We start from the raw sequence: 13,156 nt of genomic DNA, 5'->3' as shown, positions 1-13,156 counted from the left end.
TAGAGCTTCACATTCCATAATATTCATGTGCACAGGCTTTCTTTAAGATGTAGTTGGGACATGCCTCACTTGCTCCTGGTTGTATTCCTGGGACCTAGCAGAATGCCCAGACCATAGAAACATCAAAAAATACATGGAATGATTTGAATTTGATACTTTCCATCATCTTTGAGATAGGCAGCCCTTTTTATGTCTGTTTTGGAGGTGAGGCTCAGAAACATTACAAGTAATTTACCCAAGGTGACACCACGAAGAGATGGAACCAGAATGGGAGCATTCTGCTTCTCAGGCATTTGCTCTTTCTCAGATAGCATGGTGCACCCAGGCTTCAGTAGAAAGAGCAAATGTTCTGGAGTCTGATGGACCGAGATTTGAATTACAGCTCAGCTACTCATTAGTTATATGTCATTGGGGATTTCTCAAATCTATCCCCTGATGTTTTCTTTAAACCACAATGATATTTTCTCCCCTTCAAGTAGGTCTTGTATTTTATTTCATTTCCCATAAATGCTATTTGGGGGGCATGGTATAATGATTCAGCTGTATGTACTCTCTCATTGGGGTCCTCTATGGTTAGGTTGAATTCATGTTGCTTCCCTGACCCTGTCTTTCCCAAACCATTTCTTGAGGCATCCAAGATGGATTTAGCAGAGGGTTATATTCCCACTTTGAAATAGGCTACTTTCATATCCAAATTTCATTTTGACCTTTCAATTCAATAATTATAGCCTAAGATATTTTATGTTTAAAGCCCAAATGACTGTTTGCTTAGAATTGTAAGAACAAATTTGGAAGCCAGCTTAAGGCACTTAAAGGTTTAGCCTGCCCTGGAGAAAAAATGCATTCTTTGTCTTGCATCAACATGTTAATAAAGTCTAAAGTTCCTGCACAAACAGAACTTGCTTCAGTGGGAATTATAAGAACATAAAGGGCGCAGGATCATAAATGGACTATATTAGTGAAAGCCATTTACCTAGCATGGCACACAGAGTTTTATTTAAGATTAATGAAAACCCAATAAATAGAAAACACTAATATTCCTTCCAGTGGGGCAGTCAAGATGAGTCTTAACTTGATATCATAGAAATGTGTGTACTCTGAACAGAAAAACGTGTGCAATATTTGCAAAGTTATATTTTCATAATATTTTATAACCCAAATTTATATTCAATAAAAATGCACCTAATATCTCATTTTAGGATCATTCTGGAGTCAGGTAAAGGCAATCATTTTAGCAGTAAGTTATGACTTCATAAAAGTATTTTAATCAGTTGGTATGTTACCTTTAAATTCTCCGGACATATGATTCTTAAAAATGATATTTGAACATGGAAATCTGCCATTTGAATGTTTTTCTGTCTCTTCAAGTGGATTTTATTTTTGAAAATTCTATTGGAGGTAAATTCTAGAAGATCTGAGATTTTGGATCTGCCACAAAATGAGACTTTAGACCAGTCACTTATCACTGCATGTCAATTTTGTTATCTTGAATAGGAAATAATAACACACGCTTCTGGTAGAGATATAAAGAAAAATGGTATGGAAAAGTCTTTGCCTGGTGGAAAATGCCCCTGTGGTGTTTGTTTGTTTGTTTTGCAGTCTCCTGCTCTTAACAGAAACCCTTCATGATAGGTTTGTGTCGGTGCTGGCTTCAGTAGCCTGTAAACATTCATTCTCTCCTCTTCCCTGAGCAAAGACCAAAGACACAACACTGAGCTATTTTTGCTAAGATCCACACTACTCAAGGAGCAGTCAACCAGTGGATGAAATAGAAACAAATGATTCATTTTAAGATAAGCTTTATTTAGCAGGCAGTCTTCACCTCCAGCACTCAGATACTAAGTCTTGAGTCTGTTCTTCATAGTGAGACTTCAGTGGAATTGGTTAGACTTAAAAAGAATTATTACTTTTCTCTACAGGCCTGTGTAGAGAAGAAGAGCCAATTGTAGCCAAATGTAGAGGAGAAGAGCCAATTATTAGACAATGGATGTGTTACATACTTACATTTAAAAACTGTTTTGAGCCTAGAGTTAAACCTTCCACAGAGTACTTTTAAAGATACATTTTCTTATCTTCTTAAGTCTAAGAGGTTGTTTGTTTAAATTTTTTTCCATGTAATTATGCAAATTCACAAGTCTTAGATTTCTTTCCTGAAACCATCAAACACTTTAATATGTGGGCTCAGGAGGGTTATTTCAGGGAATAAATAGATATTATGTGTCATTTCACCCTTTAAAAAAAAGTGGCAATTACTGCACTGTAAAAGGAGTAAACTCTAAATGATCTTATTGTATTATCTACTAAAGGCCTGGAAAAGTTGAATAACTATTAGTTACTATGTTCCTATAAGGCATTAGGGGGTCTTACTTGATAGAGGTTTATTGGTATTCTCGTCCCATCATACGTTCTATTCACTTCTTTGAAAATAATTTCAAGAAAAGTTACCCTGGTTTTAAAAACATAAAAGACAACTGATAATATCCTATGCTTTGGTTTTTCTCCCTACAGTGCCTTTATATAATAGAAGGTCGGTCATAGCTCATGATATAAAACACTAGCTGTTGACTCACAGTTACACTAGAAGGGCCAATTTTACAGACTGCTGGAATAAAGATGATTTTAATTAAATTGCACAAATCCCTTTGTACTGCAACCAAAGCCTCCTCAGGCTGGCTGACGCTGAGCCACTCTGGCGTGTGTAGAGTTAACCAGGTTACCGGGCTTCCTAGTTAACTTCTTTCACCAGGAATGCAATTCGTGTTTACCTATATAAGGAAACCTGTTAGGCTGACCTGAGTTTGGCGGATTTTTGCGCTGACTGGGAGGCGTGTGAGCACACAGCCCAGAGACGGGGAGTGATTCCGAGCTGGACAGAGCAAGCTTCCTGATCGCACCAGCCATTCAGCTGATCCGAGGCAGGCTGCCTGGAGGACCTACAGGTTTGCCTCTTCCAGATCACAGTTGAGGAACAAAAACCCCGTCCTGGGAAAAATGGGGAAGCCGGTGAGTCTTACCGATCTCTCTCTCTATGCTGCTGCTCAGGGGCACGCCTCGCTGGTCTCACCCAGGAAGTGGAGGCAGAGGCGTCGCTCAGCCTCTCACCCCACAGCTCCTTCCTGAACAAACACCAGGCTTCGCGAATACCTCCAGACAACTTTTCCTGCCTGTTTTGTACCCCGAGAATCCACAGAGGCAGTGATTTTCGCACCTTAGAGTGTTTTGGTGGTTTGAGGAGGGGGTGGGGGGCGTTGGCTTTTTTTTTTAACTACACAGGAGTTTCTCTCCTACCACGATGAGCAAACTTTCTCATCTTTGTTGCACTCCGCAGAGTGGAAAGGAACCCTGGGGTGCTTCGCGAGAACGCCGAGCCCCTGAGGATGTCAATAGTAACTTTAAGTGGGGTTCCAAAAACTACAGGCGGAGTGATAGTCTGTAGAAGTGCAATTTGTCACAAAAAAGGCAGTCTGAAGGTATCATTTTTCATTCATGCGGCAGCAAAAATCCTTCCATCCTGCACATGTAATAAAGGACACCTTCTGAGACACTGAGAAAAGAAAGAAGCTGAGCTGAGCTCTTTGTTCTAGACAATGTAAAGCAGCCCACTCTTGCATTTTGACAAGTTAGCATATGTCTATTTATATATAAGGCAGGGACTGTGTAGAAAGGCTTTATGTCAAAGGCGTTGTGGTCGATTGAGTTAAAATTTGGCTCTATTCTATATGTGGACAAAAATTGAAGTCTGAATGTAATTAAACAGGGAAATGTGAAAGTGTTTAACAGACTTGCAGGGGAATTTTAGTAATACTGCAGAATGCTCAATTATAAGAGGCAACTGAGTGAGAAAGAAGAAAAAGCCGTTCCAGCTGAGTTCTGGGGCTTAGGTAAAACTTTTGAAAAGAAAGTTTATTTTAAAAAAATCTAGTATAACCATCCAAAATGATTTTGGAATGGGGTACAATTTTTTTTTTTTCTGGCAAGGTGATTTTCTTAATTCAGTGAGCTTGGATAATTGTTTTGAATGATTTGAGTTTTCATCTTGCAGAGAAATATTGTCATTTTCTGTCATGTACAGTGACTTAATCCTAAGGGTTTGGGGAGCAGGCAAGTGGCGCACAGACCCAATTTCCAATTTGTCATATAAAGAAATTAATTTCTTAAATTAATTTCAAGAAAAGTAACCAGCACAAACAAGCAGGTTTGAGCGAATGGCCACTTTTTTTAAAAATTGCAAGTCATAGTCCATTTAATAGTGAGATTTAATACAGGGATTGGCAACTGCTTATTCATAAAAACAAAAGCTATGGCCAGTTTTATTTAGAGCTCTCAACTTGCAAAAGCCTTACTATTTGCAGTAACACAGTTTAAATGAAACCTGCTCATCTCAATGAGAATGAAACCAAGAAAAACAGTGTGTGTATAAGACAGCAGATGTCTTAGTAAATAAATTTCATAACACAAGCAGCAGAACTGAGGAGCCTAATGCAAATGTTTTAAAGCTTGTTATCTCCTCACTGCTGCTCAGAAAAATAGGAGTCTTGATATTGTACTGCTTTCGATGGGAATCAGTAACCCAGGAGACACAAAACACTTTTAAAATATACAGTTAATAACAGATGTTTATACCTGGTTTTCTCACCCTGCTGAAGAGATGGCCCCCAGCCAAGTCGACTAGCACGTCCGCTGTTTTTTCTGTGAGTTGATATGTACACAGTTATTATACACTAATTACATCAACGGCCAAGGGAATATATAACTAGAAAGATAAATCTGTCTCCTGGGGTGGGGAGGGCTGGGGGTAAGCTTGGGTTTGGGGAATCTCATGTTTAGCGTTCTTCTTGCCAGTGGCTGATGAATTACTGTCAGTGACTGGGATCCCTGACTCCTGAATTTACTTACCTCTGGTTCCTGGGCAGCTCATTTGGGGGTAATAAGAGTGATTATTGTATTTAACGCTTTGGTATTCATAGCGTCCCAACAGGATTTCTTGTTGAAGATTAAAGTTATTTCAGGGTCCGAACTAATCCTCCAGTGAAAGGCAGGTAAGGTGCAGTGGTGCCGCATTAGTCGTTTTCCAGTCACTGGTGCTGTGTGTTTAGGTCTGTGAGGTGTTAGTAAGTGTCCTGGATAAGGAGACTGAAAAATCATGGGAGGGAAAAAGCAAGTAATGGAACCTTAATATCGTCCTTTGCTCATATATGTTGTGACACCCTAAAAAAGTGCAGCATATGAAGATGATTTGTTGCAAATGTACCTGATGTATCCTTTTTGGCCTGATCATCCTGAGAAACATTCTCTAAGGCAAAGCTTTGTGAAAGATGGGCCATGGAGTACTGGTAGATGATGAGCGAGTTGCAGACATGCCCAGAAGTTGATCCCCCTTGGCATCTGGGCCATCAAGCTGTGCCTGGGATGGGCATATCCCCCTGAGGGTTATCTGTGGACCACTTAGTTCCCTCAGCTTGCCCCAATGCGTTGTACAGATAGGATCAATTTCTGTGTAAAAGCTAGGAAACTGTCTTTGACAATCCAGGCCCAGAATACAGAGAGAGCCAGGGAAAGTTCAACTACTGTGTTAAAACCTGAGCCTCAAGGCTCAACACGGATGAAACATAACCTTATTCTTTTTTATCATCTTTCATGTTATCATGGGGAGGCCAAGGTCCTCTGTATGTCACTCAGTTTGCCCCCTTTGTTCTGTAACAAAGTTAAAGAAGTATTGGGGTGTGTGTTGCTGTCATTGTCATTGTTTTTCTAGTCTTAAAGATCCCCTAGAAAGCTGATGGCAAAAGGTTTCTCTTGGCTTCCTTTCTAATGTTTAATCATCATTTATTCTTTTTCTCAAACTGCTGTCACAGTTTGCTTGGCTCAAATTCTCCCGCCACCAGTGTGGCCTGGTCCAGAGGCAATGACACAAAAGAACCTGGTTTCCAAAGTTATTTATTAAATGTAAATTCTTTCCTTAGATACTATACCAAATTTGTACACATCATTCCTAACCCTGGTGAACTTTCTTTGGCTTTCTCTGCCTACCATTTGTCACCAATTACCTTTTCAAAAACATTTTGCATTATTAATTCCTGTTACATTCATTCAGCAAATATTTATTGAGTGCCTTATGAAGTCCTTTGCTAAGTACTCAAAAGGAAAAGCGGGTATATAGGACACAGATGAATTTAAACTCAGTGTTCATGCAATTGGTAGCATTTCTGCAAAGTGTAATCTCATTGCCTGAATGGTGTGCAGCATGTGAAGTACGATTTGCTGCAAACTTACTCGACCACTTACTTTTTGGCTGATCATCCTGAGGGACATTCTTGAAGTCAAAGCTTTCCAACTGGTGAGCAGAAAACAGGTTAACACACAGGTCACGATGTTCATGCTGTCAAGATGTTCACCAGATAATTTCCACGTCAGAACATGTCCAGTAGATGCCAACGAACTTGGTTACTTACAGAAGAAAGATGCCCCCTTGCTCCCCACAGAGCATCTCTAGATAACAGGGAGCTGGGTGATACCTTTTTCTGTTTTGCTAATGTATTTTTCAAGACCACATTTTCTTGGATTGTAAGGGGTTCCTAGGGCACCATGTTAAGAAGAGAGATTTTCAGAGTACTAGGTAACTTCAGAGTTTTATACTGGCTTTTACCCACTGGAAATTACTAATTGACTAGTGATGATTCTTAAGAAGCAGGCAACAGCATCTGCTGTTACTGCTAAGTTGTAGATGTAAGGCTTAGAATCAGGGATCATGAATTAATAACTGGTTTGCACCAGTAGGGGGTTTCTTTGGTGGCTCAGACGGTAAAGAATCCGTCTGCAATGCATGAGACACAGGTTCAATCCTTGGGTCGGGAATATCCCCAGGAGAAGGAAATGGCTACCCACTCCAGTATTCTTGCCTGGAAAACCCCATTGACAGAGGAGCCTGTTGGGCTACAGTTCATGGTGTCACAAAGAGTCTGACATGACTGAGCAACTAACCCACACTTTTTGCGTCAGTAGGATTTTGCAAATATCTCAGGCATTAGCAAAACCAATTTAAAATATATTTATATTTGAAGAAAGCTTGGCTGGTGAGGTAATAGACATGACTAGACTAGGACTTCTAGTTAAGTGTAAAAATACATTTCCATTTTTTAATTAATTGCTTGCAGTCACGTATAAGGAAATCTTCTGTGAGTGAATCTTTCAGAGAAATTGAGTTGCTTTATATATTAATGCTAAGGGTTCAGTTGATTTTATTTTTTATTTAAAAGGAAAATAAAAATGGATAGCAGCGCTTTGTGGAATGGAGCACTCTCCAGTGTGCGTGGTACTTACCTAATAGCTGGGTCTGCATAAAGATTGGCTCTGACTGCTCCCACTCTCTTGCAAGTTGCTCTTCACTTGTCTAAACTTGAGACGGAGATGAAATTAAGCAGAACCTCCTCAATTTGACAGTTTGAGTTTTAACACGTGACAGAATAGGAATTTTGGTCAAAGGGCCGGAGCCAGGAAATAACTGCATTATTTATAGGTATTGTTCTGCAGCAGAGGCCTTGGTTATTTAAACCCAATTTATCCACCCCCCACCCCAAGTATCTAATTGTGCAGTTATTTAGATCTGTACTGACACACTCATCATGTATTGCCTTGGGGACCGAAACTGTATATAAACTACTAGAGAACGGATAACGAGTTTACTTGAACTGATATACTTGGCTTAAAGCTAAAAAACAAAAGAATAGCAGTGTTTCCCAGGTTTATTCCAAGGTGGTGGATGGTGGGCTTGGCCAAGTCATCTTGAACTTCTCTGGGATTCAATTTCCTCATCCATCACTGGAGACATGAATACACAGTTCACTGGACAGTTATGAGTATTGACAGCACCTAGCACAGTGCTGGGCAGGAGGCCAGTCAATAAGTATTCGTTGGATGTGAAATGCATGGGAGTGGATGAGGCATTCTCAAGTAAACAATTAAGAGGTTGAAGAAGTAGAAAGCAACCATTGGTGTCCCCTGTGTACTTTTGCCCACTTGGTGATTTAAAACCTGCTTTTCAGTGAAGCGTGGTATACTTTCTAACGTCTCATACCAGGTCCTCTTTTCTTAGTGTCCCCTGTTTGTCCTTTATAGGTTTTGCATTTGAGACTCTTGTTATAACAGCTTCTTCTATAGCAATCTACGTTATCTCAAATGTAAGTCCCCCCCACCCCATTTTAAGGTGCTTTCCCCAAAGTAACACATTTTAGAAGCAAAACAAAAAATACTCATTTTGCACTCAGTAATTTGATAGCTTGCAAGCTTTCCAACAGCACTGGTAGGACGGACTGGACTAGTAAATTCATGGATAAAATTCACTCGTTTTGCGGACAGTAAGTAGAACATCTCCCTGGCTTTAGTTCATAACAGTGGTCTTCCAGGTGTCTTGATGTGTTAGGGTCTCTAAGGTATTTTGTCCCCAAGGTTATCCTCAGATCCCACCCTCTTTGTCCCACTCTCATTCATTACATCCTGCCCCAGTGGAATGTCACATTTAATCTTATATTGCTCCTATGATGTGGACAGGATGTGTCCTGTGGACTAATGTGCCCTGACAAGAGTTTGCTCCTGGCTAAGGCTAGTCGGGACCAAGTAGTGCTGTTTGATGGGGAAGCAGGGCAGCTGTATTAGTCAGCTCAGGCTGCTATGACAAAATAGCACAGACTGGGTGGTTGAATGGGCTTACCAGGTGGTGCTAGTGGTAAAGAACCTGCCTGCCAATGCAAGAGACATCAGAGACCACGTTGGATCCCTGGGTCAGGAAGATCTCCTGGAGGAGGGCATGGCAACCCACTCCAGTATTCTTGCCCGGAGAAGCCCATGACAGAGGAGCCTGGTGGGCTATAGCCCTTGGGATCGCAAGGAGTTGGACATAAGTGAAGTGACTTAGTATGCACACACAGGTGGTTAAGTATCAAGTGTTTATTTCTCAGAATTCTGGAGGTTGGGGAGTCCAAGATCGAAGTGTCGGCAAATTCAGTACCTGGTGAGAGCTCTCTATCCAGCTTGTAGATAGGTCTCTTCTCACTGTGTCCTCACTTGCCTGAGAGACAGCAATCTCTCCCTCTTTTTATAAAGGCACTAATCCCATCATGGCAGCCCCACCCTCATGACCTCATCTTACCCTAGTTACCTCCCCAAGGCCCCATCTCTGATATCATCACATTGAGAGTTAGGGTTTCAACATATGAACTTGGTGGTGGGGGCACAATTCAGTCCACAGAAATGGCTTTATCAAGACATAGATCAAGTGACTCTGTATTTCTGACTTATTTTCATTGATCTTGAGATATCATCTCTTGTAAGATACATCGTTAAGAAAGAAAAAAATCTTTTTAGATCATAAGAGTGTTTTCTTAGCATTGAAACATTTTATACTACATTTATGGAAAGAATTCTTTTAGACTCTGATGCTGGGAAAGATTGAAGGCAAACAGGAGACAGGGGTAGCAGAGGATGAGATGGTTAGATAGTATCACTGACTCAATGGACATGAATCTGAGCAAACTCCAGGAGATAGTGAAGGACAGGGGGGCCTGACCTGCTGCAATCTATGGGTCACAAAGAGTCAGACATGACTTAGGGATTGAACAATTACAAAACTGGCTTATTTCGACCAATTTTTTAAAAAGAAAATCATGTCTTCCTCCTGTGCATACATAAAATGAAAAATGTGGCAAGAAAACTGTTTAAGATTCCAGCTTTCCTAAATCACGTTTCAATCAGAATTGTCGTGCGTGCACTTTTCCACACCATGCTGTCATGCTCTGTGCCAGGAGACAGCATTTCTTTTTAGGGGGCATCTCTACTGTCTCTGACTCTCTACCAAAAGATAACAAGCAGAACTATATTTCTTCCTCTAATGATTCTACCTGGAATGCAGGTATACCCACCAAGTGACTACACTTGTGAGTGAGCTAATTCTTTAGCCCTTCTGACACACGTCCACGAGTGTGTTCAGAAGCAACACTCTTGGTGGCTTCCACTGATCTCCTGGATATCTGCCCAGACAACTTTCCTATAGTCCCACCTGAACCCAAAGAGGATCTCCCCCCGGCCTGGGGGAGCTCTTCCTCCTTTTCATTCCTTTGAGAAGCGTGTGACTTCTCTTCTCCGGATGTGGGGGGCTGATTTCACATAATGCCTAGAACTCAAAAGAAGTGAAAAAAATATGAACTTCTGTGACCAAGAAGGTTCATGGGTGGGCAATGACAGTTATATCAGGACCGCCTCCCAGGCAGCAAGAGTAAGATACCTCCCAGTGTCAGCCTGGTTAAACAGGAAAGCACTTACCCTGAGAACTCAGGAAATAGAGTGCATCTCTCCCACCCCACAGGGATGCCTAAAATCTCAGCGTTAGAGAATGATTTAATTGTCTTTTAAGGCATCAAGAGTGTTTTAGTAGAAATTAATGACTCTAGAGAGAGCAATGTGTAGTTGCTGTATTTACTGCTTTGGCATGCATTTCATTCCCATTAAGATGAAGAAAGAGCAAGAGCCTGTGAAGATGGGACAAGGAATGGGATGGGCATGAGGATACAGGAATGGAAAGAGAGCAGGAAAAGAGCAAAGAAGCAACTCAACTTTCATTCAACGAAATTTATCAAATCCTTGGTCTGAACCAGGCATCACCCTACATCCTGACACTAAAGTGCCTGCACTTAAGGACCTACCTACCCTTCTAGTGTAGGAGACAGGCATCGGCGACATATCAGGCCAACAAGTGTAAAAGTCTTACTAGAATAAAAGCTATAAAGTATAGTTATGTGTTCCCATGACATTGTACTGGAAGGATTCAGATAATCAAGGAAAGTCAAAGAAAGCTTCCCCGAGAAAAGGATGCTTCAACCGAGAGGTAGTAGGACAGGATGTGAGTCAGTATTTGGAGGGGTAGGAAATGGCCAGACTGTATCTGAGAGTTTTCAGCAGTCAGGAAGACTACATTGACAGTATCCTGGAGACTCAGTTGGGGAGCTTCAGAGTGAATGTGAGTGAGCCTAAGAAAGGGGTCCAGGGAAAGATGATGGCTCAAGGTACTAGTATCACGGAGGTGGAGAGAAAGCAAGGTGGATGGCTTTTAGTTGTATTTCAGAGGTGAAATAGATATGTATTGGTAATGAATGGGACAAGAGCAATGATGAGGGATTGGGAAGTGTCATGACAAACTCTCAGGAATCTGGTCCACAAAACTAGAGGAATAAGTGTTGTCATTAATGATGTAGAGAGCAGTGAAAGTTGACCTGATTTGAGGGTAGAGAGGAATCGTTTGTAGTCTGAAGAAGTAGAAAATAAGTCTAGCTCATCCATTTACTAGCGTTGTGATGCTAAGTTTCTCTGAACCTCAGTTCTTCCATCTTTAAAAATGAAGCCATAAACATTCACCTCACAGGGTTGCTGGGACAATCAACATAACTTCATACGTGGTTGAAGTTCCTTCCTACATAAGTTACTATGATCACTCCAGAACTGAGCAGCAGTGAAGCCTAGAGGCAGAGTGGCTATTTTCAAGAACTTTCTAGGAGGTGGGGTGGTGTGTAGGAGTTTTGACAGCTGAGATCTCAGGACTCTGTAAGTTTACCTTAGTGGAGTTTCTCCTTGTTGATAATGTACAGGGCAGCTATTAGCTTCATTTGTCTGGTGAATTCCTTCTATTTTGTTCCCACCCCCTCTCCTCCTCTCTCTCAGCCTGGATCAAGGGAACCCATAGAGGAAGAAGGTACATTGCTTTTCTCAGCTGAGATCCCTTATCGCTTGTAAGAGGACTAGAGGATTTAGGAAAATGTAACCCAAGAGTTTGCACTAACAGATGAGCACAGTCGATTAGCTTCACCCTCCCTGTAGGCTTCGGGGGAAGACTTTCCCATTCTGTTTTTCTAGCGTCAATTTAGCAAGGGCATTTTATACGACATATGTAATTCCTATGCCCTTGAGTGACCTCAGCACATTCCTTTCTGGCTTCCAAATAGCCCCTCATTAAAGGGAGCCATTAGGCAGTGAAAGCTGCAGCCGGTGGTTGAGGAACACACTGGAGTGGGCAGGTGAAGGGGCAGAGGGGGTTAAGCCCTCTGGAATCCAGGTGTTAACTTTCCTCTCTGCTGGTGTTTTGACCTTGCAGGATCCTAACTACTACCAAACATCTCCCCCTGTTGCCTGGCTCCACTTCTTTCCCTCTGTTCTTGCCACACTGTTGTCTTTTTATAACCATGTTTATCTCTCACTGAATTATCAGAGAGATTATTTCCCATCCAGACCCCATTCAGTTATTTTTCCTTGCAGGAAACACTTATTTCCATATAGAAAAATGGGTGGGAGAGGGTGGGAGGCATTTTATTTCATTGTTTCACTTGTTTGGGCTGGAAGAAGATGACACATTTGTATGAATTTCTGGATAACGAAATTAATTTACACATAGCTTTCCAGGTGGCAGTAGTGGTAAAGAATTCACCTGATAATTTAGGAGACACAAGAAACTCAGATTCGATCCCTGGGTCAGGTAAATCTCCTGGAGAAGGAACTGGCAACCCACTCCAGCATTCTTGCCTGGGAAATCCCATGGACAGAGGCACCCAATGGGCTCCAGTCCACAGGGTTGCAAAGAGTTGGACAGGACTGAGCACGCAAGGTCTTCGCACAGATAACTAAGTTGTTCTTGATTCTCCATCTGGATATTTGAGAGTTGACTGTATACACCCAGGCAGGGATTGGGATGTGCGGGAGGAATGGAGAAGGAAGTGGAGTGGAAGCTCTTATCTGAGTTAGAAGTCTTAGGCAGGTTTTTAAGAGCTTCCTCTTTCCACTACCTTCCCTGCCTTTATAATTTGTGTCTCTATGTGGTCTATTTGGATGCAAATGCACTTTAAGATATAAGAGCAATGTAAAAAGGCACTTCTAAATCCACACTGTGTCTCCCAGAGGGGCTGCCATTTCACTTCATAAAGACCCAGTTGGCTTTAGTTTTGCTGAGTTCAAGGCAGGGGCGTTCCATGGCAACTTCTAATTAGCATGTGCAGTAGTAGTGGCTCCGAGTCTGGATGTTTGAGGAGTCACAGTGCAGTAGCAGGAAGCCAGAGCTAGGCAGTGTCAGCGAGTTCACTTTGCCTGTGAATGTAGTTACCTGCCAGTAAATCATTTGCCA

The 13,156-nt window shown here is 41.6% G+C and overlaps 1 protein-coding gene across 4 annotated transcripts in view; it reads left to right on the top strand.

The window, feature by feature from the left end:
• The window catches only part of MID1 (midline 1), a 689,657-nt gene that overhangs the window by 283,312 nt on the left and 393,189 nt on the right, over positions 1–13,156 (top strand). Inside the window, exon 1 of one of the 4 annotated variants that reach the window (XM_086386885.1) lies at positions 2,774–3,003. The exons of 1 other annotated variant lie outside the window; for it this stretch is intronic. The gene's annotated coding sequence lies outside the window, so the exon portion shown is untranslated. Of the gene's footprint in view, positions 1–2,773; positions 3,004–13,156 lie in introns of those variants that run through there. 2 more of the 4 variants (XM_086386887.1, XM_086386880.1) reach the window with 2 other exon arrangements.

This window comes from Bos grunniens, chromosome X (genome assembly GCF_055505025.1).
Source record: "Bos grunniens cultivar Pamir isolate PY7600 chromosome X, Bosgru_T2T1.0, whole genome shotgun sequence".
Lineage (NCBI taxonomy): Eukaryota > Metazoa > Chordata > Mammalia > Artiodactyla > Bovidae > Bos > Bos grunniens.
The sequence above is the reverse complement of the archived record's forward strand: the minus strand, read 5'-3'. Positions and strand labels throughout refer to the sequence as shown.